Source organism: Apodemus sylvaticus, chromosome 1 (assembly GCF_947179515.1).
Source record: "Apodemus sylvaticus chromosome 1, mApoSyl1.1, whole genome shotgun sequence".
NCBI classification, from domain to species: domain Eukaryota; kingdom Metazoa; phylum Chordata; class Mammalia; order Rodentia; family Muridae; genus Apodemus; species Apodemus sylvaticus.
Window position 1 is genome coordinate 129,973,258 of NC_067472.1, and position 26,375 is coordinate 129,999,632.

The 26,375-nt window shown below is 41.4% G+C and overlaps 1 protein-coding gene across 5 annotated transcripts in view; it reads left to right on the forward strand.

The window, feature by feature from the left end:
- Nucleotides 1-26,375, forward strand: part of Ntrk3 (neurotrophic receptor tyrosine kinase 3) — a 375,670-nt gene that overhangs the window by 219,853 nt on the left and 129,442 nt on the right. The window lies entirely within an intron of this gene.

Genomic DNA, 26,375 nt, shown 5'->3' on the forward strand with positions numbered 1-26,375 from the left:
CCCCAACACACTCTCTCTCTCCCTCCCTCTCTCCCTCTCTCTCTCTCTCTCCCTCTCCCTTCCTCCCTCCCTCTCTCTCTCTCTCTCTCTCTCTCTCTCTCTCTCTCTCTCTCTCTCTCTCATTGCCCCATACTATTTTCTTCCTCAACATATTGTGCTATAATAGCATTTCAATTCCAGATACTTGTGAATCCCTCCCAGGCTCTCTATTACAACATGAGTTTTCGTCTTTGCTTCTTTTTAACGCAACTGGTACTTGTAGACAACACCATGTACCAGTCTTGGATGACTTTACATCAGATTCTAAGTCACCCTGTCACCTCTCAAATAAATGTGTACTGTTTCTCAAACAGGAACTTTCTTTCTAGTTATAGCACTTGTGTGATATAACTGCCCCCACCCATGCATATACCCTCATGATGTGTTCATGTGTATGTATGTTTGTGCTTGGCTAGAGGACAACTTTAGTTAACACTCCCCATGCTTCACCCATGTTTACTGAGACAGGGACTCCCCTTGAACTGGCATCAGCAGAGTACTTGAAGCTGACTGTCCAGTAGGCCCTGAGGTCCTACTTATCTCTACATTCTCAGAACTAGTATCTAACTTTTTAGTTTCTACTGAACATGCTAAGGCCAAAGATCATACTAACACGCATCAGACAGTATCATAATTTGGATCCTGAATGTGCCCCCAAAGCCCATGTGTTAGAGGCTGGGTACTCAGGGTGGCATTCTTGGGAAGTGGTAGAAGCATTAAGAACAGAAGCTAGTGGAAGTTCTAGGATACTGGGGATATGTGCTGAAAAGGGACTTAGTGACACTCTTCTCTCACATTTTCCCCTCCATAGTCATAAGGTGATTTTGGCTCCACCATATGCTCTTTATTGTTGCCACCCCAAACCCTTCCAAAAGTCTAAAATCAAGAAGTCCAATTTATCCCAGACCAGGACCTTCTGAGCAATGAGCCAATCTAAACATTGTCTCTTTATAGAATGATGATTTTAGGATTTGTTATGGTCATGGAAAGTTGATAAATATGGATGGCTCATTAACAAAGTTGCTGATCTGCAACCTCAGCATCTGGACCAAGCACTATACTGATGTTTGATGTGGTTTATCTTAAGTTATCAGTAACTGGCTTTCCAAGGAAGAGCTTGCTACCCCATCTTACAGATAAAGCAACTGAAGCTCTATCAACTTTGCTGCTTTGCTCTAGATCACACAGCTCCCAAAATTGAGTCTGGGATAATAAAAACAACAAACAAGAACTGTGGACCCATCATCTGTCTTTATTCATTAAACCAGTTACCTAGAGTTCTAGGGACCCTACAATCTGCCACACTTCCTGAATGTAAGAAGATACCCTGTATAGGAGTGAGGACAGTTTCTATGTAGTACATTCAAGGTTGACCAAAATTATTAGTCACAAGACTGGGTCAATCTTTGTCTGATACTTATAACCTTTTTGATTATAGACTCAAGATGCTAAGGGGTGATATCTTCAGGTATGGTAGTAGCTACTCCTGGCATTAGATAATTGTTTTCTTCTTAGAATAGGTTTAGTTTTAAAATGGAGGAAAAAGTAGAGTTCCTACATGCTCCCCTTTATTCCCTCTACTTAAAACAATTTGCTGTTGTATCATTAAATCTGCCATGAGTGTGGTTCAGTTTTGATAAGTGGCAGCATTATGATAATATTCAGAGATTACTGTTAACTAAAGTCCACAGTTTTCAGTAGGATTGTCTCTTGGTATCTGGCACTTCTGTGTTCTGATCTAAAGATCCCATATCCTACCCCAAACCCCTAGCAACCACTGATCTCTTTCCTGTTCTCATTGTTTGTGGTATGTCTTTTCTACTTGTCATGTAGTAGGAGTCACAGTGCAACTAGCTTTCTTTGCCTGCTTTCTGATGTATCTTCTACTCTGAATTGTCCTAACAGTAGATGCTAACATGGTTCTCATAATTAGATGTTTACACAGACTAATGCATACCACTTTCATCTTGTCGTGGTCAAAGTCCTGTTGGTGTGCTCATGTCAGAGGTGGTCCCTTGGCTTACAGTGTGTCCAAGCTTGCAGTCAGTGTCAACAGAGTCCTTTCTTGTGGGCCAGTTTCAAGCTTCTGATTAGTCCTTCCTTTTTTAATGTATACTCTCTCTTTTTTTAAATTTTGTTTTATTGTTTTTTGAGACAAGGTTTCTCTGTGTAACCCTGGCTTCCCTGAAACTCTCTCTGTAGACTAGGCTGACATCAAACTCAGAGATCCACTTGCCTCTGCCTCCTGACTGCTGAGATTAAAGGCGTATGCCATCATCACTTTCTTTTCTTCTTTGCTTTTTTTCTGCCGTCTTGCCAATGTCTTCATTTTTGCCCTGTAATGCTTTCAAGCTGCCTCCCCAGGTCTGATTTTCCTTGTGAGTCTCCATTTTGAAGGACAGTCATGCATCCAATCCTGAGGCCCTCTACCTGACGTCCTCACAGTCCCTCCCTCCCATGAGCTTGCCAAAAATTCTTTATCTGTTGGTTTTATGTAAACTCCTTTTTTCTTTTGTTCACCTACTCAGTTTACAGATATCTACTGGTCTCATGTTAAGTGTAGAAGCTGGGGCTAGAGTGCAAATCCCATCTTTTATATCTTTTCAGCCACAATATATCTCTTTGGAGGCTTAAGCCTTCCTCATTTTCCCAAGACAATGCCACTATACACTCTCCCACGCTCACCTATGAACTTTCCATGCCAGGAGATAGAGCCAAGGAGACTCAGGTCTGTGGCCTTTATGGGGCTGAGTAAGTAAGCGGCTTGTCTCCTGCTTTGCTTCTGGGCTTATTAGTCATGGAGTTCGCCTTTTCTGGAAGAGAAACTGCCAGGGCTGGTTTCCCAGCTGCAGAGGGGAGAGCAGAGCCCGTGTGTGCAATGCAGTATTAATAGTGCATCTGCATGATATAGATTTCTGTCAACCTCTGTACTAACAAACATCGCTTAGCTCAGGGTAATGATGGGTGTTTATTCCCTAGCCACTTAGCTCAGCATCGTGGACTTGCACATGAAATATGGAAAATGGGCTTCTCTGTCTGGGCAAAGCAGGCCCCTCCTAGAGCCAATATCTGAGGCCACACCAGCAGCTGCTGCAGCAGAGGCAGAGCGTACCTTTCTAGCTTTTCCTTCTGCAGAATTTCAGACTGGCCTTACTAGTGGCAAGAAGGGGCTCTGGTTACAGGGCTGATCTGGGAACTCCCTGAAGTTTGCAACTGAGAAAGGAAGGTTACTGTAGGGGGCGGGGCGGTGCTGTCTGGTAAGGGGTGAGATGATACTGGCAAGATGTGACATGGCAGGAATGAGACAGATGTGGAGGTGTAGGGTTCTGATGTGCTCTTCCTTTCTTATGCTGGTTGATCTTGACAAGCACCCTTAGGGGAACCATAGGCTGAATCTTGATGAAGGCATCAGTGACATTTAGCTATTACACTTTGCCAGTGGTTGGGCATTCCCAGGGCCAGATTTTTACACCATAGTTCATGGACCTTTTTAAATGAACGTAAGCTAGGATTGCTCATCTCTGGTTTCTCTTTCATCCCATTTCCAGATTTAATTGGGATGTTTAGCAGATCTCCAAGAGTTCGGTGATGCTAGGTTTGGTATATCCAGCTTCCTTTCTATTTTGAAAATCTGGAGAGTGTCAGGATGGGACATCTTGTGAGTCAAGGGAATTAAGTCCTGTTAATTAAGCTGAACTGCAAATACAGTCACACACTTGTCTTGAAGCTCTCAAGCCCTAGGGAATAACCATTTCTAGACACAAAGGTTTGCATCCCCTGGGTATAGTATAGCTCAGCTATACTATTTTGTGATAATGCCCCCCCCACACACACATAGGAACATGAAACTAAATAACCATACTCATTCCAAATGATTAAAAAAAACCCTAAATATATCTGAACATGCAATTCAAAGGTTTAGACACCTAACACAAAGAGAACTACTCATGTTCATCTCCTTGGGCTAAGGCAACCTGCCTTTCTGTTGATAGCTATGACCTCGTCTGTTCTGTACTTCATGGCCATAATCACATACTTAAAGTTAGAAACTGCATGCTGTCATGCTAATTAAGTAATGAGGTATAATTATGCTCACTGTAAATACACAGTAATTGGATAAAAAATGTACTTGGAGGATAAGGATGTACTTCAGGTTTGAAGGTAAGGAATGATAAGGTCTCCAGCCATCCTAGAGGGGTGTCACTTTATGGTGCAATGTGAGCCCATGGGGAGCTGTACCCAGCAGAGGCAAGTGAGCAGGCTCTAAAGTGGGTATTTGTTTCCTTTCCAGATGACTAGATGCAGCAGGACTACCTGTCTTCCTGGTGTGTTCTGGCCTTAGCCTTGTCTTCAGGGAGTGGGAAGATTAACTTCCCTCCTGAGATTGTTTTTCAGCTCAGAGTTTCTCAGATATGTTTACTTTTCTTCTTGACCAATTTCAAATACAGAGTCTATATAGGTATATTTATTACTATTACTATTACTATTATTATTATTATTATTATTATTGTTGTTGTTGTTATATACTTTTGTATGTGTGTAGAGGAGGTCAGAGGTAGACACTGGGCATCTTTTTCTATCATACTTCATAGTTTGAGACAGGGTCTGCCACTGAATCCAGCATTAGCTAAACTGGATGAACACAAGAGAGTAGAGGTCTACCAGCTTCTACATCTACCAATCCTACCTCTACTCTAGGGTTCCAGATGGGTATGACCAGGCCTAGCATTTTTATGTGGTGCTGATGACTCAAACTTGGATCCTTGTGCATATGCAGCTGACATTTTATTGACTGAGCTATCTCTTCTGCTGATTTGGAATTTTAAAGGGCAATAATTCTGAACTAGTTGAGACACACAGATATCAGACAGTAATCCAAAGATGGGTTTTATAATTGAGCTGAAGATGGTTGCTTGGACTTCAAGCCAAGCTATTTGATGCCTTTCTGAAGCCTTGAACTTGTGACACACAGGTATTGATGCTGCTGAGCACCGGGAACCATTCAGTTGCAGTAGGAGGGATGACAGTCTGCTCCATTGTTTGCATTTCAAAGTCTAGAAATGCCCAAGAAGACTTAGCACACAGGGAATTCTTTATAAATCTTGCCTAGACAAGAAATGAGATGGCTGCTAATGATTCTGCCTCGTTCCTTAGAACAATCCCTTGCCCTTCTCAGCAAATACCACAGATATGAAGGGAAAGACGTGGGAGTTATCTTCTTTGTTGCTAAGAAGGCAGAGATACTCATTTTAGGAGCAGAATTTGAAAATCATGACAAAGTGTCTACAGGACTGGGAAGATAGCACTCACTAGCAAAGGGTACTTACTGTGCAAGCATGAGGACCTGAGGTCACATCCCCAGCTAGACCTGGTTTTGCATGACAGCAACCCCAGCATTGAAGATGGAACCAGTAGGATCCACGGTGCTAACTGCCCAGCTAGCCTAATCAAAATAGTGAGATTTTGGTTCATTGGTGGGCAATTTCTTAAAAGAACACAGCAGAGAGCGGTAAAATAGACAGTGCCCATCCTCCTCTGACTTCTTCATAAATGCACACATGTGCATACATACTCCCTCCCAAATACAAAAGAGAAAAAAAACCTATTTGTAAAAGTAATGAAAATAAAAAAAAGTTAATCTACTATGTAAAAGAGCAGGAACCCTCCCCTCCTCTCAAGTTTCCTGGTTTCTGTAGTTGCTACAGGATAAATACTCATATCTGAAAATTTGGAGCTAGGAGCCTTAAATGAGAAAAAACATTTGATGACTGTGTTTCTGGGTCTGGCATACCATACTCAATTTGCTCTTTTCTAGCTCCATCTATTTACCTTAAAATTTTATGATTTCACCTCTGGTGGCCTGGGAAGTCTGGACAATGGAAGTTATAATGAACAGTAAAGACGTGCATGGTGTTCATCTTTATTATAGCCATCAAAATGACCGTCTCACATGGCTAGATTATGAAGATGAGGAGAAACATGCTCAAAGGTGTTCACCGGTCTTTGTTTTTAAAAATTCACTTTTAGTTTAGAAGGGCTGGAAAAGAAAAAGAGGCCATATCCAACCTTGACGGCAGCAGGTCCTCCATCATTAATTGCGGTCACTATTAGGATTCTCTTTCCATAAGACCTACCCAGCAGAAAATGATTATCATTTTCACCATTTCTAGTACCTGTGAATGATCACGAATCATCTAACTAGGAGGATGGGAGATGTGCCAAACATGCCAGGATGTTCTTGTTTATTTTGTACTCTGTTCCTAATGCTCGGTCACTAAGACTTGAAGCTCTGCTCTCTCCTTGGCTAGGAAGCCAGGAGTCCAGTTGCCCGTGCATCTTCTTCCAACTTCCTTTAGTTCAGGATTTCAGAAATAATACAGAGAGATGCAATAGACATTTCCTCTGTGGCTACCCCAAATTCTATGGTCCAATAAGTCTGGGAACACTTATTGCATATATGTCTTTCTGTGGGATTTTTAAGTCCTGGGCACTAAAATTATTTCAACATTCCAAGAAGGACATTGGCCTGGGTGGAGTGACCTATCTTTAATTCAGTGCTTGGGTAGTTTGGCCAGGAGGATAGAGATTTTATGTCACCTTGACTCAAAAAATCAAAGCAATAAAAATGACCTGGTGTCTTGAGTTTCCCAAATGTATCATTCCATGAAACTTGAGTCAGAGCTTTGCCAGTCATTGTCTCTGTGAATAAGAGCATGCAATGGACCAGGTTTTGACCATCCTGGAGTTCAGTGTCTCCTTGTTGCCTTTAGGAAGATGATGTAATTCCCTCTAAACATGCCCAGATGGACCTGACCCATTTTGGCACAGCTTCTAGGAGGGACAAGAAGAGGCTGCATTCAGTGGCAATCACCAGAGTTAAGACGTGATACTCTTTAGGATTTCTGGCAAAGTACCAACAAACAGGCCCTGCTCACAGGGAGCAGGAGTCCTTTTCCGTTTTGTGCCTAGGATCCCCTGCAGACACTTCTGACACAGCCTGACCTCCATATCAGGAGACATTGGTCATAGCCAGAATTTCACTGTGTTCATTATTTCTGGACAGATCTGACATGTCAAGTGGGACATTTCCTAAGGATAGGGGCAACCCAAGGTCCAGGTAACATTCAGGACCACTGTTTCCCAACCACTGATGGAAGAAACAAATGTTCCTCTCTGGAAGGAAATATGATGCTCTTGACAATGAGTGGCTGGGTCAAGCTCTTGCAGTTGAGTGAACAAACTACACAATTGGTCACAGTGGATCTTTATTCATCAGAATAGACAATGTCCTAGCCTGTCTAGTCAATTATTACTTGACTATGGCCAAGACATAGACCCATTGTAAATTTTAGGAAGGAAAAGGTAGTCACCATAGCCATTATGTTATGAGATGAACTGCTATGACAATTTGAAAATCATTGATCAACTTCATATAGTCAGCACACACGTGATTATCTTTGCTTACAACTATCATCATTGCAAGTTTTGCTAGGGAGTATCTTCTCAGAGAATCATCAGGTTAATGTTCCCCAAAATGTTATGCTTTCAAAGTTTGTAGTTATTTTCAAAAAGCTCAGAACTTTTGCCCTCTGACGCTTTAAGCAAATCCAAGAAATAACATTTTATTACTCAGATCCACAGCTTTAGAGATATTCTTAGGAGTCAGAACTACAAGATGTTGGGTGTCAGAAAATGGTTGTTGCAGATGAACACGGGGCTTTGGCCAATTTCTTTTTGGGTTAATTGGAATTGGAAAGCTGTGGACTCAACTGGAGAGCACAGAGAGATTCACAGAGGAGTTCATCTGTTCTCTTGAGTCTTTCGTATACTTTCTTCTTTTTTGTGTGTTTTTTTTAAAAAGATATATTTATTTTATTTCTATGGGTGTACTGTAGCTGTCTTCAGAAGAAGGCACTAAATCCCATTACAGATGGCTGTGAGCTACCATGTGGTTGCTGGGATTTGAACCCAGGACCTTTGGAAGAGCAGACGGTGCTCTTAACTGCTGAGCCATCTTTCCAGCCACCTACTTTCTCCTTTTGTTTTTGGAAGCTTATCTCTCCCATGGACATGTGTGGTACTGCTTAAGTGCAGTGAACTGAGGTCTCCTGTACCTGTGCCAGCACTGGGGCTTTTAGAATCAGTGTTTAATGTTTATTACTATATCTTCAGATGCCAATATATAGAGCATTAGTCTTGTTCATATCATGAGCATGTCTCATGTTTTGAACATTTGATTATGTTGGTTAAGATATTTTTATCTAAAAATAATAGGCCACAGTTCTGCCCCACTGGGCTCAGATAATAATGGATTTGATCATTATTTAGATCAATTAAATAATTAATAAAGTTTCCAAGTTGGACTCCACTGTCTTGGGATTCTCTTTCCTATCCCTTCATTGGTTTTGGTTTACCACCATGGTAACACCCCTCATGATTTGAGACTGAGGTACTTTTCCTTTCCAGTGTTCACTGGACAGAACTATGTCACATATATATTCTAATGCCAGCCACTCCTAAGCAGAACGGAATTGCCACAAGCACTTTAGGGTCCTCAAGAGTTTCTCCCGAGTCTTGGAATAGAAGTCATTTCCTCTGAGGTATATGCCCTGTATGCCTGTGTGGAGGGAGTGAACACTATCACATAATCAAGGTTCTGCCAAGAGAACATGACAGTGACCATTAGAGATGAGGGGAGATCCCCAGTTCCCCTCAGTGAGTAAACTGTGCCCACCCACATTTCCACCATGCTAGTGCTTTTACTTCTTAGAGTGAGCAGGAACCCTATGAGGTGAGTGTAGTAGAAAGAGGAGAACACTAAACCCATGTGGTTCTTATTTTGTATCACAGTCCTTACAGGGAAATGGTTCTGATCATTTATATTTACTGTTTTCACTACGGGGCTGGTGGCTTGTGCTAGTTTCAGGGGCCTGCTTAAATATCCATGCAAGAATGTCTACACTTGGGTTTAACTGGACCTGTTTGTGAATTTCTGGGAGCAGTTTTGGGTATGGTTTCTGGGAAGTAGGTGAGAGTAGGTGGATGGTGAAGAGTGGGTCAGAAAGGAAGAGCAGATATATAAATTTAGTAGGCTGAAGTCTGACCAAGGTGGGACTCTGAACTTGGAAGTCCATTATCTCAATAGTAGGGTTGAAACCAAACAGTGATTCCTGCTGGTTGGGCAGTGACACTCTAAAGGTAACGAATTAGCCAGTAGTTTAATTCTTACAGAACTCTAGGAAGTAAGTCCTCTGGCTGTCCTTGTTTCCTAGATGAGGAAACTGAGGTAGAGGAAGTGACAGGTTGTAGTCTCCTAGTTAGGGCATGACAGAACTGTGACATACAAGGCTTCCCACCCTCTTTGCCTGTCCCAGGCAGTCTTTCCATCTGCATTAAATTAGCTAGGAATGAAATATGACTCCTTCCTTTGACAAGGAGGGATTATCTAGGAACTCAAGAAAGTTGGAGGACTTGTTCAAGGACAGTTGATGATCAGATCCTGAACCAGCCCCACAAGTGTTCAGCTTCTTTCTTCTAGCCCAGGCCGGACCTAGGCTACACTGCATGACTGACCTACACTGCACCTTGTTTTTAGGTGAAAGTAGACTAAGTACCTTCTTGGAGGATTTCAGACATGTACTATTTGGGTTAGCATGGAGCAGACTTGCATGCAACAAAATTAGTCTCTTTCCAGTGCTCCTAGGCTCCTATGGGACCCAACACCACCCTCATTGCCAAGACAGCCTGGATTTGCCTCCTGTGAGGAAGGCAGGCTTCCTGGAAGATGAATCCAGCTACAGATGGACAGTGGAGGGGCTAGGAGAAGTACCATAGAAGGGAAAAATCAAGGCCCTCGGAGCCATACTCTCTTCTTTCTTGCCTGAGTCTCCATGCAGCCAGTCCCACGTGGCTGTGTAGGTTAATTTGTTACCCAGACTGTAACTAGCCCTCTCTCCAGGCACTGTATTTGCTTCTGCCTCCAGACCTAGAAATGCTGGTGATACAGCATCTCTTCCTATGGGATTCTGCTGAGTTGTGAGGCCCTACTGCCACTAGTAATGAAGAAATGTTGGGACAAAACTCCTAATGGCTCATTGATTGGTTGAATTATGCTCAGTGTAATTCTGAAAACAGATTTTAAATATGTGCTTGGAGATTTGTGGAGATTTGTTACCAAGGAGTTTTAACCCAGTCAAGGCTGATTTAACAAAGACATCAGCACTGAAATGAGAGCTAGATCCTTGGTCACACTGTTTATCCGAGGAAGACCCTCTCCAAAGGCACTACACGGTTCAGAATGCTGACGTGGGGCCAGATATAAAATGGTTTCGAACTTCTCAGCAATGGTTGTGAGGAGTTTGATATGGTTGGACTTACCACTCAAACCCCTTTGTGTGTATGTGTGTGCGTGTGCACGCGCACGCGCATGTGCGTTACTATGGGCATGGATGTGCTAGTGTCTAAGTGTGAAGAGCAGAGGACCTCATGTGTTGGTCTGCATCTTGTTTGAGACAGGGTCTTTCTTATTCACTCCTTTATACACTCAACTAACTAGCCCATGAGCTTCAAGCAAGTCTGTCTGCTTCTGATTTGTCAGGAGGGATACAGTGGGATTATAAACAGGTGTGCTACTGTTTATAATCTAGTTTCTGGGAATCTGAAAAGAGGTCTTCCGTGTTGAGTAGCAATCATCTTTCCCACTGAGTCATTGCCCCAACCCTTCTCCCTTCCTACTTTTAAGGTGGAATGAAGACAATGTATATACTAGAATTTCCCTTTTATCACTTCTGAAGTTAAGGACAGCACAAGTTTACCAGTTCCAAGCTCTCACCCCTCTGAAGCTGCTGTTCATGGGTAGAAACAAAGGGAGATCTTCTTGGAGGCTTAGCCTACTATCCTTTGGGATAGGGAAGCAGCACACCACCTAGCAGTATCTCTGGACCCAGGCTCCCTGTGAGGGAAGAACCCCTCAGGGGCTGAACTTTTGTCCCTCATTTATGTTTCTTTCTGTCAGTACCAGAGTAATTTGGAAATGATAGGAACATGAACAAAACCACTCCTCTGATGGGGCAACCATCAGCGTGTTCTGCATGGAGACCTCCCAACAGGCCTTCTTCCCTCTGTGTCTAAATGGAGCCATTGTGCCTTCCACTTTGGGTATAGGGTGGGTCTGAAACAAATGAGCCTTACATATGAGCCTTATGAGGAAGATAGAGTGACATTGCATTTCTATAGGGAGATTACAGTCTTTCATTTTAACCTCTGTCACAGAGAGACTATAGCACCCTTCCCTATGGTAGTTTATACTCAACCAGTCATCAAAAACAAAAAAAAAAAACCAAACCAAAACAAACAAACAAAAAATCCCACAGCATGCTCAAGGAAGGGGGCAGGGAGAGTAAAAACAAAACCTAGAAGAAAAAAAAAAACAGTGCTCTGCTCTAATAAAGAAATTACTGACGTTCTGCATTATGAACTGTATTAATTTTTAATGGCTGAGAAAGGATTTGATTTATAATGCATCCTTCCAGGCTGCAGAGCCTGTCCCCAGCTAATAAATAAATGACAGGTCTCTTGTATTAAAAGTATTCGTCATTTTACATTGTTGGAATGTAAATGGCGAGAGGCAGTGAAGGAGAGACCCCTGGGAGGAGGGCGTGTCCTGTACCCAGCTGGGGAAGACATTGCTACACTGCTTGACCTCTGAAAGGGGATTGCATGCATTCCTTCCTCTTGGTTGTAGCAGAGTGACCCACATACATCTCCCTACTCAAGTGGTCTAGGAGAAGGATGGCAAAATGGGCCCATAAACCATTTAGCAAAGTTCACTATGTGAGTGTCAATTCCTGAATGTTAAACAAAACTGTCTATGGCTCATTCTCACATATCCTGACCAAGAGTTCTTAGGGGTTCCTCATTAGGTTCTTTAATGTGGCTGGGGTGACTTCTTGAGCATCTCATCCCTTGTTGACAGTAATCTGTGACTCACAACTGTGGTTTTCCATTGGGTGGGGCACTTAGTCTAGTAAATGAATAATCAAATAACACTCAACATTTGTGTTTGGTTTTTAAGAATACATACTTAGTGTAAATATTGTAGGGACATTCAGAAAAGCTAAAAAGAGGAAAGAAGAACCATCCCAGACTACATACAGTGGCATGTAGTGATGCATGGTATGTTGAGTTCTAGCCCTGTTTTATTCACATATATACACATGTAAACAAATAACATATAGATAAAAACAATATGCATGTATATCATATGTAAAGATGAGACTATTTTGCATATGGTTTTAAAGTCTAAATTTGTCAAGTAACTATTTTATAGACCTTTATTTCACGTCATCAAAAGCGATGCAATTGGGCTGGTGGTGATAGTAAAGTGCTTGCCTTGTAAGTGACAATACCTGGTAACTTGTGCTTATAATCCCAGTACTGGGGAGGTAGACACAGTAGAATCCTGGGCTCCCTGGCCAGACACTCTACCCTATTTGGTGATTTCTAGGTCAGTGAGAAATTGTGTCTAACCAAAAGAGGTAAAGAAAACACCACTAGTAAACAAACAGTTTGGACAGTGCCTAAGTAACAGCACCCAAAGTTATCCCTTGGCCTCCACATATACACATATGCAGGTGTGGATGAGCACACACATGCACCCACATACACATGTACAGACTGGTGCCTATACGTACATACAGACACACAAATGTTGCAACCACTTGCAATGGCTATGTGTGTGTGGCTGGGCAGGATCCACCCCGGTGCCCTTGTGGAGCTAGCAGCAAGCCAATAAAGATATATCCTTTTGTTCTCAGTGACAACCGGAAAGTAGCATCTGTGAAAAGTGAGGGCAGAGGATAGTTTGTGTGCAGAGCATTCCAGTTACTAGAGCAACCACTATGCTGCAGCCTCAGTTCAGGAGGCTGAGGGATAAACAGAGTAGGCTCTACCCCAAGAGATGGAGTGCACACTCCAGCTGGGGAGATCATAAATAGTTCCTGAAACTACACGGATACTAGAACATGTGACACAGAGACCTGCAACTGAAAAGCAGAGTGTGCTTACAGAGCAACTGCTTGTTTAAATTAGAGGAACAGAGGTGTGGGTGAGGGCTTCATAGGGGAGGGGGCATTGGAACTAGAAAGAGATGGAAAATTTGAACAGGCAGAGTTGTAAAGTCATGCCATTAGTATGTAGAGGAAGAGCGGTGGGTGGTGTTGGGGCTTTGGAGATGTGGGCTTGGAAGTCAGGGTGACTCTAGAAGAATCTCTGGTAAAGATGGAGCCTATAGACATATGGAATCATATTATTAAATAATTATATAATAATGAATTTGTAAGATTTGTATTTAAAATAGCTCAAACCTATATTTATCACAGTGCCTACTACTGGTCTCTTAAAAGTAGGTTATGACCTGGGAAAGGAGGGTGAGGAAGGAGGGAAGGAGGGAGGGAAGGAGAGAGAGACAGGAGAGGGAGAAAGAAAGAGGGAGAGGGAGAGGGAGAGGGAGATGGAAATGGAGAGGGAGAGGGAGAGGGACAGAATGAATTACTTCTTAAGACAAATGATGGAAGAGTTGTAATTTCAGCACTCAGGGGATAAAGTAGAAGGGTTGTGAGTTCAAGGCCATCCTCGGCTACTTATCAAGAACCAATCTCAGAAAACAATATTTTAAAAAGTACAGAGATCAAATAAAGTAGGTTATTCAGAGACTGATTCAAGTGGCTAAAGAAGACCCCTGCTCCAGGAAGGAATAAGATGAAATCCCCTCTGGGTATGCCTTTCATCACAGAGGCAGTACTTAGAAAATGAGACTTAGCAATCTCTGCTAGCAAGTTCGACTCCTGATTTATTTATATTGCCTTCAGAGGCTTATAAAAATGGAAGTTTGCCTGGATTTTGAAACTAGCATTTCTGTCTGTTCACATAGAAATTTATTCCTTCATTTGTTGTGCACAGTTCTAAACACAGATAGATCAATGCTTTTGGCTTTTAAAAAAGATAAAAAAGTAAAAAGCCCCTGAGCTGGAGAGGCAAAGGCTCAGCAACCATGCTGTAGCAAAAAGCCTTTCCCTGTCTCAGGGGCAGTAAGCAAGGTAGGAACCCAGAAGTGCTAGTCCTCAGACACTGGAGGGTGGGGATGGGGGTGGGTGGGTGGGTGGCGGGGGGAGGGGGGCTCTATATTGTTCTGGTGTGGAGAAGCAACTGTGTACAATCAGGTTCTAGCTATGCTCAGTAGTATAACCAGACACTTATATTGGAAATATGATCCCCACTTTTGCTTTTTTGCCTTCAAATCTTAGACCAAAAATTCTTCCAGCAACAGGACTAAGAGACATTTTCCTTCCTGCACATCCACACTCTTTCACTGAAGTTCCTTATATAACACAGAAGTTTTATTCTTTTAAACCCCCCCCCAAAAGAAAACGAAAACTAAGGACGTCCATAGATGAGGAGATGGAGGGCTAGGCACACATCTTAATGACATTAACCCACATACGTGTTTGGAAGAAGGAACGAATGTAAGTCTGGCGGCTCCTGTCTCTCCGTATTTCCCACGTCTCCTGAACCTGTAAGTGGAAATGCAATCTTTTCATTTCTCCCAAAGAAGTTGATTTTGTCTGGGCCATTTAATAAGCAACGTCTGACAAAAGTGAACCGTCTGGCTCAGGTGCAGTAATTGCTACAGAAATTGGTTTTAGAGTCTTTGGGGAATTCTGCAGTTGAACCTTATCAAGTACAGTTTGTTCCAACACTCCTACAAATTTTAAGACCCTCAAATAACTTTCTGTTTGGAGCTCTTCTGGGTTATTTTAGGAAGGAAGCTTCAAGGAGCACTGCCTCTCGGCCACACCAGCTCTGGGAAGACATGGCATTACTATCAATGTTTCTTTTGGCTTCCTGAACCCAGACTCTGCTGCTGTTGGAGTCTTTGAACCTGATATCAAAAGTCAGTTATGTGTGATGGATCTTTGAGTAGTGTCTTAGGTTCTTAATAGCATTGAAAAGGAAGCAAGTTTGTAACTAAGCACCTGTTTGATGCCCTGTAGCTTTCAGGCTGCTTACTACTGTCAGATCACAAAGGGGATTCATTTCTACTCCCCTTCTTGTAAATGATTTCTCAGAATTTAGAGTTGATGGACAGCACATGGGAACTCTTCCTGCACTACACAGTTTTGTAGAAAGTTGATTGATAGTGTACAACCAAAGAATATGGCTTTTTGCTTATGGCTTCTTAATCAACCAACCCAGGTGGGCAGTCCATTCCATATAGGGCTCCGTGCTAGGAAGCAGACTGGGTTTTCATTCAACACCTTTGCTGTCCAATTATGCCTTGATCTAAAGGAGGACAGTCAGTGGTCCTAAGCTATCTACTTTGGAATTCCAGGAGACTCTGAGACAGTACTTCTTAAATCCCTGTCCCCAGACCAGAAGCATCAGTACCGCCTTGGATCATGTTAAGAACGCAGATTCTCAGAATGTGCTCCACACTTCTGAATCTTAAACTCTGGACCATAGGCTGCACAATCTGTTTTAACAAGTCACACACCTGGGAATTTGTGTGTCTGTGTCTAACTGCATGAAGCTCTCTTTAAACTCTTTGTGCCACTTTTCAAAATTCCCTTGTCCTAAAATAATTGATGAACTTTAGATGTTTGAATACAATTGTTGATAGTATATTTTAAATAAGATTTGTCTGGTAAACATTTGCTGAATGTTTAGGTTCCAGATTCTATTGCATGTGCTGTGAACACAAGTGAACAGGGGGAAATTGGGTCATCTTGATATAGCTGCTTTGGCATGAATAGGTTTTTTTTTTTTTGTTTGTTTGTTTGTTTTTTTGTTACTGACTTATAAGCCAGATCTCTAACTTGCCTTTTTACCATTTGTCTTGGCTCAACCTGTGACTTTAAAGCAGTTACTGAATCCTCCAAACAGAAAGGCTTGTCAGAATAAAGGGGAAGTAATGGGATGGAAGCAGTGTAGGTTTGAACAACCAAGCTTTGAATGGCTACTAAGGCATCTCTGAGTCTCCTGGGACTTAAGGAGGACCTGTTTCATTGAATTTTTGTGTATATGAAATGAAGAGACAGTGGGAGGGGCTTGAAACAGCTGTCTGCACTGAGGAAGCTGCCCATAGCTTCTAGCTATAGGGTGGTGTGATGGTCTTCTGCCTTACGGAGCATCCCCGCGGGTGCTTGATCCTGCACATTTGCAATGACATCAACTGCAAATGACACTTTCTCCTCCATGGAGCAGTACATAGTAGGGAATGAATCCCTAAGTCATACTGATTTGATTTGGTGGCTGTCTGTATTGCAGCTTCAGAGCATATGTGCCTTTAATTATGGCTTTGCAGAGGTGACCACCCACTATAACCCAGTCCTGAAATTTCGCTTCACTGTCAAGGTCAAGGAGGTGATTTCTGTCAGAAAATATCAGATTAGTAAGAATGTAATCATGATTCCCCAACGTTTTGAAAGTACATGCACACAGCAAATATCCTTTAATATATTGAATTTAGAGACATCTAACGTCTTCCTGTTCAAAATGAAATATGCATATTTTGTAATTCCCTCATAGACTCATGAATAGAAGCACATTTTAATAGTTTCCCAGCCAAAACCTTTCAATCCCTCTCTGTTTTGAGTTTTGTAAAGCAAGCTGGAGGCTGAGCTAGCTTTGGGTGAATACCTCCTGATGAACAGGAATTACAGGTGGCAACCAGAGGCAGCCCAGGTAGAGGGGAGGGGGGCGGTGTGAGCAGAGGTGGGAGGTGCATCTGGGGAGAGACTCTGCAGTTCTGGGTGGCTGTGTGATGGACAGGAGGCAGTATAATGGCCTGCCTGTGGTATTTTAGAGATTCTCAGCCATTTTCAGTCCAAATTAAAGAATACGAATATGCCCTCTAAATAAGCTCCAAATGAGGAAAGAGCAGAGGGAAGAACATTTGCCAAGCAAAGGGGAGTGTTTTTCCTGTCATGAGCAGTCTGCAGGTCCCCATGTGTATGATGGTAACTCTGAGCTGAAGAGCTGTGAGCTACATTCAGGTCGCTGCTATTAACCCACCATGTGGGATCAAGGCAAGTTAGCCAGCAACTCTGCCTTGTGGCTTCTCTGGAGAGTACAATTAGACCTGCTGTCTTCTGGGTTATTTCTAGTATGGAAGTTCTTTGATAGTTTGTGTATATGTGTGTATGTGGTGGTGGTGGTGGGGTTAAATTCTATAGCATGGGCAGTAAAATATATTTTGTTCTTATATTTTTTATTTCTGCTATTGGAACTTAGGTACACATAAATAATGTGTGTTTTTAGAAATAAAACATTTTCCATGTTGTTTATTATATAGTATATAGGAACAGAACCTGTGAGTAATTTGTGAATGTCTTCAATATATTATTCACTGCAAAAACAGGTATGGTTTTATTCTTCTTGTCATTTTCTCCTTGTGCCAGGAAAAAATACTAAAATATCTTAAAGAAAGAAATGCCAATTTAATTTCCTGCTTCTCTCCCTTGTCTCCAGAACAGTCACATTTAAAATCTTTGTTACTGTTGTTGCTGTTGTTGTTTTAAGAAAGGATGTCCTAATGAATTCCATGGTGACTTTGAACTCACAACTTTCTTGTCTCAAGTGCTTTGATTGTGGCCGTGCACCATATACCCAACTTAAAAGCATTACTGAGAAGGTGAATGGAGTTCTGATAACATGGGGTAAAAAAGCACAGAGACAGTAAAAGTTGTCAAATAAAAATTTGAGAAAGGTAGATGGAGGAGTTTTTGGGCCACAACACCCAAAGCTGGATACTTTGCAAAGGAGAAAAACAGAGCTTGGAAACAGGAGGAAGACAGAGATGAGACAACAGGTTTGGTGAGGAGTTCTGTCCTCCAAGGCTCGACCAGATGGGTAAAAGTGAGCTTACACTGACAGGGGAACAGGCCAAAGACATGGAAAAGTGGACAAGAGGGCCATACTCTCTTTGGCTCCTAGATCTGAAGAGGGCTGAGTTCTATGCCTGTCCATTTTAAAAACTTCTTTCTACATCATGGACTTTGGCAAAGGCAGTTTTGTGACTTTAAGGATAGATCTGTCCTAGTGATGTATAGTTTGTTCTTTCAGTTGCATCTCTGGCCTCTGCCAGGACATAGAAGTGGCTTCTATAACCATAGGCCATGGATCCTCATACAAGGCAATGTGGCCTTGAGTTCTAACCCAGTTCTAGCACTTCAGCTGTGAGTCCTCAAGGGACTCAGTTAGCTTCTCATCTTCAGTGCATCTTTCTGGTTATTGAAAGATAAAGGTTATAATCTAGTAGCCCCAGGGGCATGTAAAATGCACAGTAGTATGCTATTTAACTAGTGCAAACCATGACAGTATTTTCAGAAGTAAAATTCGGGCACATTCACATCAAACCTTTGCATTTCCTTTCCCTGGAAGCAGAAGGACCTGGTGACACTGGGTTGTAGTCCTTCACAGCAACAACACCCAGATACAGATGATTTGTGCCCCTTGCTATGGCCTCTCCTTTTCTTGCTGTGTTACACCTGATTTTTTCTATTCATTTATACTTATCTTGCCTGACTTTGCTACTGAGTTAGTTAACCCTTTTAGGTTGAATGGGAGGAGGGTGAAGTCTTTAAAGTCGGGTATGTTTCCTTCAGCTGAATCTCAGCTAACGTCAGCAAAATCAACATTGTCATGAGCATCATCAAATTTATTCTCAAATTTTTAACCAAGTAGAGAATTAAAGTACTCGAATATGTTGCTGATTCTGTGGTTTCTCCCAGACCTCTTTAGCTAGTGGTTTTAATAATAAGTGGGCAATGGGGCACTTTATCCTCACTCAAAAAACCTCTTCTGTTTCAAGAGAAGCAGACAGAAAACAAAACTGAAAGTCTGTTCTTTAGCTGAGAGTTGACATCCTTTGGGCCCAGGAGGGGGCTAATCTGTGATGTCTGGGATATCTGAGCTGCTGCTCCTAATGGATAAAGAACCTTCCAGCAGGAATAGGGATGGGGGTGATGCCCATGGAGGTGGATCGTCTCATCCCATTTCCCGGTAGTGGTCAAGATACTATTTCAGTAATTGATATGACTTTATGAATAATGGAGCAAGGTTCAAAGGGATCATAGCATCTGCTTAATATGAAGATGTGCTGAGGGTGAGCCCTGGCCACTTGTCACTATAACTCCACAGCCACCTAGAATTTTAACTTTAAGGAGGTAGGAACAAACAGTGGGATGTAAGCTGCACTAGAGTCATAGAATTTAAAAGATGAAGCACTTAGAGCTCACCCGGAATCATGCTGAATTCTGAAGTCCGCAATTTGGAGACAGTCATAGCTTGTCATTGTTTGAATTAATATGTGTGCTTCTGCTCAGCTATTCTTTGTTCTCTCTCTCTCTCTCTCTCTCTCTCTCTCTCTCTCTCTCTCTCTCTCTCTCTCTCTGTGTGTGTGTGTGTGTGTGTGTGTATCTGTGCTCCCCTGTGTTTTCCTATAAGCCTCAGCATTAAGCTTACAGGTGCTAAGCCGGCTGCCACACTAAGGGGATGTTGGTCATTTTCAAGTCACAGAATGAGGCTCTCCCATTGGGCAGGGCTTCCTCATTCACCCCTCATTCCCACCTAAAGCTGTATGTGCTGTGAGTCTATGGAAGGCCAGTGTCCCCAGATAGAGCAGTCTCTCTGCTGAAGATGCCACTAGACACTAGTAATCCCCCTTTTGCATGACCTCTGGGTATGTACAAAGATCCCTATCATTCCCCTCTTCATGGGCTCCTGGTAGGGCATAGCATTGCACCAGGTGCTTCAGCAGAAAAGCTGCCTCCATCACTAATCTGAAAAGCACTTTGCCTAGAAAGACACCTGAGACATGTAAGATATTAATAGCTGCTGAAGTTCGTCCCTGTGCGATTTAAATTCCTTCCCAGAGTTACATTTTATGGAGGGGGTGAAAGAAGGAGAGAAAAGCCTAGGATAATTATGAGAGGTTGTGGAAAAATATTTTTTGGCTGACTGAAATATTCTTGTTTTACCACCCACTGTAGTGCCTACTGGATTTGGTAATGAGGATTTTTATTTTCTTCCTTAAAGTCAGAGCCTATTTTGACAGCTATGGATGCTATAAATTAGGTACATTCTGAAGATCACTGGTCCTGTGAGAAACCCATAAAAAGGGTCTCCTGTATGTAAGTTAAGAAGGGGATGTGTATAGTATCTGCCTCCTAGTGAGCCCTCTTACTTTCCTATAGAAACTTGCTTTCTCTTCTTAACCTTGAACTTCCCTATTTAATGAGACTATGTCCTTCCAAAAGTATTGCTCTATATCTGGGAGGTTACTAATGTGTCAGGGCACAATGTGACTTGAAGGGAAGTGGAGCATCATGGTAGTAGAGGTCCCAGTTGTGACTGTGGTAGAGAATGGGGGTGTCCCCAGCCTCAAGTCAGCAAGAGGAAGAGTGTGTGCTTCTAGCATCCTTCTCTGGGACTCTGTCAGGCCATTAGGTTATGAGATAAAGAGACACCAGGCATTTAGGATCTATAGAACACCAAAGAGGTCACATATGAGTTGAATCATGTTCTACAGCCAGGTTTGAGGTAACCTGTTCTGTTTTTGGATGTTAAACTTTCTTTCAGATTAAGAGTATTATCACACAGCTGAATAACACTACATAAAGATAAGACAGAACAGAGTTTAGATTTTTTAGGAACAATCTCATAGCCCTATGAGTAGATCCTTCTACTACTATGTAGACACTGGTGGCTGTTTGGAGCAATCATCAAGAAAATCCTGTCCCTATGAAGTTTTTGTTTTAGGACAGGAAGCCTAAAGGTGGTTTGGGATAGTCAGAAACATCCAACAGCTTAAAGGGTAAGCTAGTCGAATGCCTGCTTCATTGATGGACAAACATATCAAGTTTCTTAAAGACTTCTTTAGTGGCCCATTACATCAACCAAGGAAAACCACCATAACCACCAAAGAGTTTGGATCTTGGTGCTCAAGAAGCGTTGGGCAATAGAGGGAAAATGAGTCAGGTGGAAACCCCTAGAGTTACTAGAACATAATTTCACATCCCAAATATGATATGTATTTTTGCACAGGTTATTTAGGGTCTTCAGGCTGCATTTTTCCCAACTATAAGATGATAAATGCTACTTTATTACAATTGGGAGGATTGAAGGTTTCACTTATGGAACACATTATGTGGTGATGAATTCTGCCTACTGCCATCCCTGTTGGCTCAGATTCAGAGGCATAAGATGGTTGTAAGATGTTCATGAACATGGGCAAGCCCCACCCCTAGCATATTCATTTTGACCCTGCTTATATTCACCCTGTCTTTCAAAGCTAATTCTTATACACAGACTTAATGTCTGCTCTCTCATATACTCCCCATACCTGTTAAGATTTTCTAATTTTTTCTCTTGTCTTAGCCTTCTCTAGACTCCTCTTCCTCTTATGCTTTGGAAGGCAGAAGAACACATGCTATTTCGTTAAAATGAACCTTGAATTTTCAGGAGGAACAGGTCATATATTCATTTCTCAGTATGTTGGTGGCATGTTAGGAGAGTGCTGGCTGTGTACTTGTATTGTGACTCAGAGCATCACATACTGAGACCATATCGTTAGTGAATCCTTTCCAGTATGTTCCAAGACACCTTTCTAAATGCATGGCTTGAATTTTCCATTGATGAAAAGTGATTTTTTTTTCTTCCCAAGAGTCCAGTTTCCTAGCCAGCTCTCTTCTTTTGCCCAAAACACACAAAAACATCACTTTGCTTTTTCTATACTCCATGCCTTTTGTCTTTATGTTCCATTGCCTTTGTGAGCTTAAGATCAAATGAAAACTAGAGATATTCTGATGTTGCCCTTCTGGGAGGTCAAGGATTCCAGAAATACATGGAAGATGGTTGTATCAAAAGTTCTTTAAGGGTAAGGTTTAAGACTGTAACCAGGCCAGGGGTAACTGACACCAATGCTGGAAGACAAAGCAGACAAGACAGAACCTAGAGTCCCTCTTTTTTCTTTAGAAGATATATTGCCTTGAAGCAAGAGTCGCTACTCTTGATTGTGAGAGAATTTTGACTATATTCCTGGCAGTGATGATACATCTTTTCAATTACCATAGAGACTTTCATATTAAAAATAGCCACTGGGCAGAGCACTAGTGAAAAATCCAAATATATCATAGCAGCAGTTGGTTGCCCACACCTTTGAGCCTATTTACTCCTTGAGGATTTTCATCCGAAAGTGTTTCTTCCTCCATATGTCACACTGGCTCAGCAGAAAAGCAGATTCCTGGTTGAATGTTACACAGTTCTCTAGCTTCTTGGAGGAGCAGAGTATTATAGTTGTTAGGTATAAGCATACCAGCAGCACTCCACATGGGTTTGAATCTCCACTCTGCCTATTAGCCACTGTGCAGCATCAGGGAAGTCACGCAGCCTCTGTGTACCATGCCTTCTTATTGGAGAAATTAGACAAATATGGTTTTATTATTCAAGGAAAATAGACACGACTGAAACTCAGATTAGTGCCTCATACATCACTAGATCTCAGTACATGCAAGTTTCGATGGTTTTTTTCGACTTTCTAAAGTACAAGGATATAGTTTACCTTTGGGGGTTCCGGCTCTGCATGTGGACGCTTCAGTTAACAAGTTCAAAGTGTTTCTTCAGAGCTTGAAAGTACTGCTTTCATGCCTCCCAATTTATCTGTGTCTAGTTCTAAGTTATATCTGGAACATTCTACATGTGTTCACCTGTTTCTGCTTCAAAAGCTAGTCAGTATTTAGTGTTGAACTGTGCAGTGGATAATTAGTTAAATAATACAATGGATTTGAGGGGTGGTAGTGGTGATCTTTTTGTTTCTTTCTCCCTTTGTGGCTTTTGTTAATGTTAGGTAGAGACTAGGAGCTGTGTGCACAGGCGCAGTTTTTCATAGATTTAAAGTCTCTCTGGCCTTTAAAGATTTTGCCGAATGTTAAATGAGAATTTGGGGTTCAATGAAGGTCTTCTTGAGATTATTTGCCAAGATCTATTCCTTCCTCCCCTGGCTCAGAGCCTACCTTTTTGCTTTTCTTTGTTAGTATACCCTAGTTCTGGTACTTCCCATGCTTGAATCTACTTGCTCATCTACAATTAGCTTTTAAGGACCTAGATATGATTTGTAAGAAGTAAGAAAGATCTAAAAGAATCTTATTTTTCTAGGTTGTTAAAATATGGTTTCCCAGATTTGGGGTTTGAGTCCATCTTTAAATTTGTTTCTTTTTATTTTGAGATGAGGTTGACAGTGAAACTTTGCACCAATTTCTCCATTTCCTTGCTTTTCTACTTCAGAATCAAAAGCCTACATGAACCATGAAAGCAGAGATTCCCCAAGTGCTCCCCAGATGGCAGGCCTTGGTCTGGGGCACATGGTGGTGCTGACTGGAGTGAAGTCCTCCTGTTTTCTGGGTAGTTGCTGGCTACCTCAGCCATTGGTGTGACAATGGCACCCAGATATGTGATCACAGAGTCACTATTTCCTTAGAGCTCTGTTGGACTGAATACTTCCTTGAGCATGATCCTCCACTATTCACTCTTGACTGAACTTAAGGCTGTACTTTGACACTTTAAATTAGTGAAAATCTTCCATGTGATCCTGAGTCCATCAATAGCTTGAGGAACAGAGAAAGATCTAAAATATGTCACCTCAAGATTTTGATTATGATAAGAACCCTATCTTTCACCAGGACAAATTCCCTCTATACTACCATGGATACTGCCAATAATGAATTCATAACCTCCCCTGGCTCATTATTACAGCAGTTTATAAATATTTATACTTTTTATTTTTTATCAAAAAGTATCTTCATTTAACAAGTGCTACACACGTATATGGACGAGACTTTAGTATTAAGATGGCAATACTCCAAAAATTGATCTAAGATTTAACACAATCTCTGTGAAAATGTAGCCTGCCTTTTAAAAACAAAAATCGACACACCAGCTCTAGAATTTGTATGGAAATTGAAGGGACTCAAAATAGTCTTACAATCTCCATAAATGAGGACAATATGAAGGGCTTAACTCCTCAATTTCAAAACTTATGACAAAGCTATGATAACTGAGCCATTATAGTACTGCCGTAAGGATAGACATGGGGATCAATGGAATACAATTGAGTATCTAGAAATAGAAAATGTGTACATTTGTGGTCAACTGATTTACATTGAGGGCAGCAAGATAACTTATTAGGCATCGAAGAGTCTTTTCAACAAATGTTACTGGGCTGATCAGATAGTCACATATAAAGGAAGTTACATTCCATATCCTAAATCACGCACAAAAACTAATTCACTGTTGATTTAAGATCTAAGTATAAGAATTAAAATGATTGGAAGGAATTATGTGGTTAACCTCTATAGACTTTGAGTAGGCCATGCTTTCTAAGAAGTCACATTGAAAACACAAGCAAGAGTAAAATGTGTTTTCTGGAAGTCATCAAAATAGGAGGGATTTTTTTTCCCCTGCACTAGTATGAAGAGATGCACTTAGAGCCTCAGAATCCATGCCAAAAGCTAGGTGTGGCAGCAAGCATCCACAATCCCAGTGCTGGCGAGGTGGCAGCTAAAGGATCTCTGATTAGTCTGGTCATTTGGTAAGCTCCAGGTTCAGTGAGTGACCCTGTGTCAAACACTGAGATGGAGAGAAATTGCAGAAGACACTTCATATCAGTCTCTATCCTACACACACACACACACACACACACACACACACACACACACACACCATACTATACACACATATACACACATTAACACACACACATGACATACTACACACACTACAGACACAAATACATGCACACATACATGAGTTTCTGTATCTCCTCATACATTTTCATATACATACACACATTAACATACAAATAATAAATTAAAAATGAAAACAAAGTTTAGAATGGGAAACTTTTGCATTTCAAACAACATCACAAAAAAGAGAAAAAAAATTAGCCTATACAATGGGAGAAAATATCTACATAGTACATATCTGATAATAGAGCAGAATTTTGAGTACCCAAAACTCAGGAAAATGACACTTAATAGGAAAATACAGTCAAATAATTTCAATAGAAATTTCCCCGATGAAGAGATACAAATAGCAAATACGTGTATGGTCCAAAGTACGATGTAACTAGTTTCAAATCTACATTGAGCTATTACTTCCCTCCAGAAAGACTAAAATATAAGCATATATTGGATAATAAAATTGTTGGCAAGGAGGTAAGAAAATTAAAACCTTCAGTATTGCTGATGGTAAATCATCTGGCATTTCTTCAAAACACTGAACACTAAATTATAATCTATCAAATCTGCTCTGAAAAATTTGAAGATATGGCTTTATGAAAAATCCTCTATGTGAATGTGCATAGCATAATTACTAAGAATATCTTAAAATTGAAATTAATACAAGGATGTATAAACTGAAACACATTTTACAGACTGTGGTATATCTATACAATGGGACATTGCTGAACCATAAAGAGGACTGGAGTATGATTCCTTCTTGCAAACATAATAAGATATAAGCTAGATGAAAAAGCATGTATTTTTTAAATATTTTTATTTTCTATATTCTTTGTTTACATTCCAAATGATTTCCCCTTTCCCAGTTCCCCCTCCCCATATGTCCCATAAACCTTCTTCTCTCCATCCATTCTCCAATCACCTCCCTCCTTTTTCTCTGTCCTTATACTCCTCTCCAATGCTAGATCAATCCTTTCCAGGATCAGGACCCTCTCCTTACTTCTTCATGGGAGTCATTTGTTGTGCAATTTGTGCCTTGGGTATTCAGGGCTTCTGGGCTAATTAATATCCACTTATCAGAGAATGCATTCCATGTGTATTCTTTTGTGATTGGGTTACCTCACTTAGGAGGATATTTTCCAGATCAAACCATTTGCCTAAAAATTTTGTGAATTCATTGTTTCTAATTGCTGAGTAGTATTCCATTGTGTTAATATACCACATTTTTTGTATCCATTCCTCCTTTGAGGGACATCTGGGTTCGTTCCAGCTTCTGACTATTATAAATAAGGCTGCTATAAACATAATGGAGCATGTGTCTTTATTGCATGCCAGGGAATCCTTTGGGTATATGCCCAGGAGATGTATAGCAGGGTCCTCCGGAAGTGTCATGTCCAGTTTTCTGAGGAATCGCCAGACTGATTTCCAAAGTGGTTGTACCATCTTACAGCCCCACCAGCAGTGGAGGAGTGTTCCTCTTTCTCCACATCCTCACCAACACCTGCTGTCTCCTGAGTTTTTGACCTTAGCCATTCTGACTGGTAT